Raw genomic sequence first — 6,576 nt, forward strand, 5'->3', positions numbered from 1 at the left:
ATAAGGATCATCACTGTTACTATTTTGATTATCATTGTCATTTTATTGCTATATATTTTATCAATAATATCATTAGTGTTATTATCATCATCAATATTACTCACTATTTTGATAACTCTTCTTATTACTCTTGTTATATTTTTTCTTCGTCTTTATCAATGTTGTTGCTGTTATTTTGAATATATTAATTAATATCATCAATATTATCAAATTATTTCTACTATCACGACTATTATTATATTCCTTTTGATCATAGTTATTCTTCTTCTATGACTAGTTTCAATATTATCATTAGCATTATCATCATCATCATTAATATTATTACTATAAATATTATCATTATCATCGCCATCATCATTGCTTCTATCATTATCATTGCATCATTATTAGTTTTAGTAACATTATTATTTCTATTATTAATCACACTATTATTTTCACCACCATCATAATTAATACTACTATCAACATCATTATTATTATTATCATTATTATCATAATCATTATTACTATTGGTAGTGCAGATAACATCATAACCATTACTATCATCACCATTACGCAGTACCATTATGATCAATATATAAATAATAATTGTTATCATGATTACCATCAGAAATATAGTTATAGAAATATATATGTCTTCGCGACCACCTGCATACGTCACCTGCTACCAACGACCACCTGCTTAAAGAGACCGTCTTCAGAGGTTATCACGCGGGGTTATAAAGTTTTCTTGCCACAATCTATAAAACTAAGATTTCTTTTGCAATTAGTAACAATGGGCGAGTGTGCACGAAAACGACCTGGTACTCAATCATATCTGCAATCTTCAAAAATTAATAAATCTTTCGCGTGTTTCTAAAATACCAATCGCGGCGTGTTCATGTCATGTCATGTACTTACCTCACTGTCATGCTATGTCATATGCTACTGTGCACTATCAACGCCAAACCATACTATGCTATATCACTATGTTACCATGTCATGCTTTACTATCATATCATACCATAAACTTACTTACCATACCACATATCATCTCACCATACCATATACTATCTTACCATACAATATGCTTTATCAATATCCCATCACATAACACCATACAACACCACACGTATACTAATGGAACAATCCTCACTGTAGGTGATAATCTGCGGTTCGTCCGGGATAGCACTGTGTTGGCCCTAACAAGGGTGTCACGAATCTTCTGCGGCGCTGCGTGCACGCGAGACTCTGACTGCGTCTCCTTCAACCACAACCGTAAGTCATTGTGGTTGAGGGTCAAGGGGTTGAAGGTCAGGATGAGGGTGATGAGGTTAAAGGTCAGGGCGAGGATGAGAGGGATCAGAGCTCACGGTCTGTGCGATGGGGTCAGAGGGGAGGGTGAGGGTGAGATGGGCCAGAGCTCACGGTCAAAGTGATGGGGCCAAAGGTCAGGGTAAGGGTCAAGGGTCAAAGGTCAGGGTGAGGGTGAGAGGGGTCAGAGTTCAGGGTGAGGGTGAGAGGGATCAAAGGTCAGGGTGAGGGTGAGAAGGATCAGAGGTCAGGGTGAGGGGGTCAAAGGTCAGGGCGAGGGTTCAGAGCTCAGGGTGAGGGTGAGGGGGTTAAGAGTTCAGGGTCTGGGTGATGAGGTCAAAGGTCAGGGTGAGGGTGAAGGGGTTGAAGGTCAGGGTGATAGGGTCAAAAGTCAGGGTGAGGGTGAGAAGGATCAGAGGTCAGGGTGAGGGGGTCAAAGGTCCGGGTCAGGGTGAGAAGGATCAGAGGTCAGGGTGAGGAGGTCAAAGGTCAGGGTGAGGGTGAGAAGGATCAGAGGTCAGGGTGAGGGGGTCAAAGGTCAGGGTGAGGGTGAGGGGGTCAAAGGTCAGGGTCTGGGTGAAGGGGTCAAAGGTCAGGGTGAGGGTGGGAGGGATCAAAGGTCAGGGTGAGGGTGAGAGGGATCAAAGGTCAGGGTGAGGGTGAGAGGGATCAAAGGTCAGGGTGAGGGTGAGAGGGATCAAAGGTCAGGGTGAGGGTGAGAGGGATCAAAGGTCAGGGTGAGGGTGAGATGGGCCAGAGCTCACGGTCAAAGTGATGGGGCCAAAGGTCAGGGTAAGGGTCAAGGGTCAAAGGTCAGGGCGAGGGTTCAGAGCTCAGGGTGAGGGTGAGATGGGCCAGAGCTCACGGTCAAAGTGATGGGGCCAAAGGTCAGGGTAAGGGTCAAGGGTCAAAGGTCAGGGCGAGGGTTCAGAGCTCAGGGTGAGGGTGAGAGGGGTCAGAGTTCAGGGTGAGGGTGAGATGGGCCAGAGCTCACGGTCAAAGTGATGGGGCCAAAGGTCAGGGTAAGGGTCAAGGGTCAAAGGTCAGGGCGAGGGTTCAGAGCTCAGGGTGAGGGTGAGAGGGATCAAAGGTCAGGGTGAGGGTGGGAGGGGTCAGAGTTCAGGGTGAGGGTGAGGGGGGCAAAGGTCAGGGTCGGGGTGAAGGGGTCAAAGGTCAGGGTGAGGGTGGGAGGGATCAAAGGTCAGGGTGAGGGTGAGAGGGATCAAAGGTCAGGGTGAGGGTGAGAGGGATCAAAGGTCAGGGTCTGGGTGAAGGGGTCAAAGGTCAGGGTGAGGGTGGGAGGGTCAGAGCTCACGGTCTGGGTGATGAGGTCGAAGGTCAGGGTGAGGGTGGGAGGGTCAGAGTTCACGGTCTGGGTGATGAGGTCAAAGGTCAGGGTGAGGGTGAAGGGGTTGAAGGTCAGGGTGATAGGGTCAAAAGTCAGGGTGAGGGTGAGAAGGATCAGAGGTCAGGGTGAGGGTGAGATGGGCCAGAGCTCACGGTCAAAGTGATGGGGCCAAAGGTCAGGGTAAGGGTCAAGGGTCAAAGGTCAGGGTGAGGGTGAGAGGGATCAAAGGTCAGGGTGAGGGTGAGATGGGCCAGAGCTCACGGTCAAAGTGATGGGGCCAAAGGTCAGGGTAAGGGTCAAGGGTCAAAGGTCAGGGCGAGGGTTCAAAGCTCAGGGTGAGGGTGAGAGGGATCAAAGGTCAGGGTGAGGGTGGGAGGGGTCAGAGTTCAGGGTGAGGGTGAGGGGGTCAAAGGTCAGGGTCTGGGTGAAGGGGTCAAAGGTCAGGGTGAGGGTGGGAGGGGTCAGAGTTCAGGGTGAGGGTGAGAGGGGTCAGAGTTCAGGGTGAGGGTGAGAGGGGTCAGAGTTCAGGGTGAGGGTGAGAGGGGTCAGAGTTCAGGGTGAGGGTGAGAGGGGTCAGAGTTCAGGGTGAGGGTGAGAGGGATCAAAGGTCAGGGTGAGGGTGAGAGGGATCAAAGGTCAGGGTGAGGGTGGGAGGGGTCAGAGTTCAGGGTGAGGGTGAGGGGGTCAAAGGTCAGGGTCTGGGTGAAGGGGTCAAAGGTCAGGGTGAGGGTGAGAAGGATCAGAGGTCAGGGTGAGGGTGAGAGGGATCAAAGGTCAGGGTGAGGGTGAGAGGGATCAAAGGTCAGGGTGAGGGTGAGAGGGATCAAAGGTCAGGGTGAGGGTGAGAGGGATCAAAGGTCAGGGTGAGGGTGAGAGGGATCAAAGGTCAGGGTGAGGGTGAGAGGGATCAAAGGTCAGGGTGAGGGTGAGAGGGGTCAGAGTTCAGGGTGAGGGTGAGAGGGGTCAGAGTTCAGGGTGAGGGTGAGATGGGCCAGAGCTCACGGTCAAAGTGATGGGGCCAAAGGTCAGGGTAAGGGTCAAGGGTCAAAGGTCAGGGCGAGGGTTCAGAGCTCAGGGTGAGGGTGAGAGGGATCAAAGGTCAGGGTGAGGGTGAGAGGGATCAAAGGTCAGGGTGAGGGTGAGATGGGCCAGAGCTCACGGTCAAAGTGATGGGGCCAAAGGTCAGGGTAAGGGTCAAGGGTCAAAGGTCAGGGCGAGGGTTCAGAGCTCAGGGTGAGGGTGAGATGGGCCAGAGCTCACGGTCAAAGTGATGGGGCCAAAGGTCAGGGTAAGGGTCAAGGGTCAAAGGTCAGGGCGAGGGTTCAGAGCTCAGGGTGAGGGTGAGAGGGGTCAGAGTTCAGGGTGAGGGTGAGAGGGATCAAAGGTCAGGGTGAGGGTGAGAGGGGTCAGAGTTCAGGGTGAGGGTGAGAGGGGTCAGAGTTCAGGGTGAGGGTGGGAGGGGTCAGAGTTCAGGGTGAGGGTGAGAGGGATCAAAGGTCAGGGTGAGGGTGAGAGGGATCAAAGGTCAGGGTGAGGGTGAGAGGGATCAAAGGTCAGGGTGAGGGTGGGAGGGGTCAGAGTTCAGGGTGAGGGTGAGGGGGTCAAAGGTCAGGGTCTGGGTGAAGGGGTCAAAGGTCAGGGTGAGGGTGGGAGGGATCAAAGGTCAGGGTGAGGGTGAGAGGGATCAAAGGTCAGGGTGAGGGTGAGAGGGATCAAAGGTCAGGGTGAGGGTGAGAGGGATCAAAGGTCAGGGTGAGGGTGAGAGGGATCAAAGGTCAGGGTGAGGGTGGGAGGGGTCAGAGTTCAGGGTGAGGGTGAAGGGGTTGAAGGTCAGGGTGATAGGGTCAAAAGTCAGGGTGAGGGTGAGAAGGATCAGAGGTCAGGGTGAGGGGGTCAAAGGTCCGGGTCAGGGTGAGAAGGATCAGAGGTCAGGGTGAGGAGGTCAAAGGTCAGGGTGAGGGTGAGAAGGATCAGAGGTCAGGGTGAGGGGGTCAAAGGTCAGGGTGAGGGTGAGAAGGATCAGAGGTCAGGGTGAGGGGGTCAAAGGTCAGGGTGAGGGTGGGAGGGGTCAGAGTTCAGGGTGAGGGTGAGGGGGTCAAAGGTCAGGGTCTGGGTGAAGGGGTCAAAGGTCAGGGTGAGGGTGGGAGGGTCAGAGCTCACGGTCTGGGTGATGAGGTCGAAGGTCAGGGTGAGGGTGGGAGGGTCAAAGGTCAGGGCGAGGGTTCAGAGCTCAGGGTGAGGGTGAGAGGGATCAAAGGTCAGGGTGAGGGTGAGAAGAATCAAAGGTCAGGGTGAGGGTGAGATGGGCCAGAGCTCACGGTCAAAGTGATGCTAATTATGCTAAACTGATTAATGGAATACTGAATCATGCTATAGTGATTTATACTACACTGAATAATGCTTCACTGATTAATACTATACTTTAATCATGCTATACTGAATTATGCTATTCTGATTTGTACTATACTGAATCGTGCTATACTGATTCACACTATACTGAATCATGTCTCTATCTAACCTTGCAATATTCATCTTCATGGAGGATATGGTCTAATCTTGATCAGAGATAAATGATAAAAGGAGGGTATGAATGCATAGTCATGGCCACTGGAGATACAAGGAAAGGTCGTGAGATAACCATGTGAAAGGGTAGGGAAGTGTGTGGTTGTGTGTGTGGGTGTGGGGGGGTTGGTGATGAAGGGACCATGTGCGAGAGGGGTAGGCCTTCATATCATTTTCAAAACCATGGCCACCACCACCGTCATGTGGCACACACCGAGGATAACTAATATCGAAGTACTAATCGAAACCTAACATCGACAGGACCCTTGCTACAATAGCGGGTGCCCGGTAACGACCATGTGCTTGCTGTACGACCAGCCACTAAACTACTACTCGTATGACCCAAGTCTTGAAAACGACCACAAGTGCTCTGACCATCCTTACCTCCTCCTTCACCGCAAGGTTGGCAAAACAGGTAAATCATGTTTCGAACAAGTTTCTCAACATAGCTTTATCTTGTTATCGTTGGCTGCGAGGAAACATCAATGCACTGCAAGTTTCACGGAGTTAGAGTATAGTCTTTGTTTTTTCTCCTGGAGTAGTGCTAATAGTCCTGAGACAATTTTCTTTTGCTTTTTGGTATATTAATAGTACAATTGGAAGACAAATAAGTTTTATAGACTTGTAGTATAGTGTTATCTATGGTTCAGCACATTATAGCAGAATAAGGTACACACTCCAAAAGTAATGAAGTTGGTGTCCTAAAATTGTTAATCTTCCAAGAGGGTTGGATCTATTTTTGAAGAGGTAATCCTCGACTAGAAGAAATGATGAGAGTTTAGGGGGTACAGGGATTATTTTTTATTAAGAGGAGCTGACTCCTAATTGTCACCTTTTGAAACAAAAATCTGAAATATAACAAATAATCTCTACGAAAGCAAATTGTATAGATGTCTAGTTGATACATGAAATATATCACGGATTTCTTTTTATAGAGCGAACATGAAAAATGCGATGTACATGAATGTTGATTATCATTACATTATTCTTTCACAAAATTCCTTATTGACAGCCTGTCGTTTTTACGTGGTTTATGACAAGGACCTCTGGGGGTATGATCTGTTTAGATTTGGCTCAACAACACCTTACAACTTGGCCCTCGATTCGTGTGTCCAGTACACCTGCCTCAGTATGGTCTGCGTGGCAAACTGTGAGTATGACCGGGAAGAATATGTAGCTATAACCATTGTATATAAAAAAGTGTATTTCTGCTTCATTTGGCATTGTCATCAGAACCTCATCCTATACCTCATGCTTGATACTATAACGAAATCCCAAGCATAATCCCTTTATCATAACCCTGGATTGGAGCAAGAGATACACGGCAGAATAACAAGACTCTTGGAAGAACCACACCTTGTAAAGATTTGTAC

This window comes from Penaeus japonicus, unplaced genomic scaffold (genome assembly GCF_977035675.1).
Source record: "Penaeus japonicus unplaced genomic scaffold, GWHDUDI00000001_assembly GWHDUDI00000021, whole genome shotgun sequence".
NCBI classification, from domain to species: domain Eukaryota; kingdom Metazoa; phylum Arthropoda; class Malacostraca; order Decapoda; family Penaeidae; genus Penaeus; species Penaeus japonicus.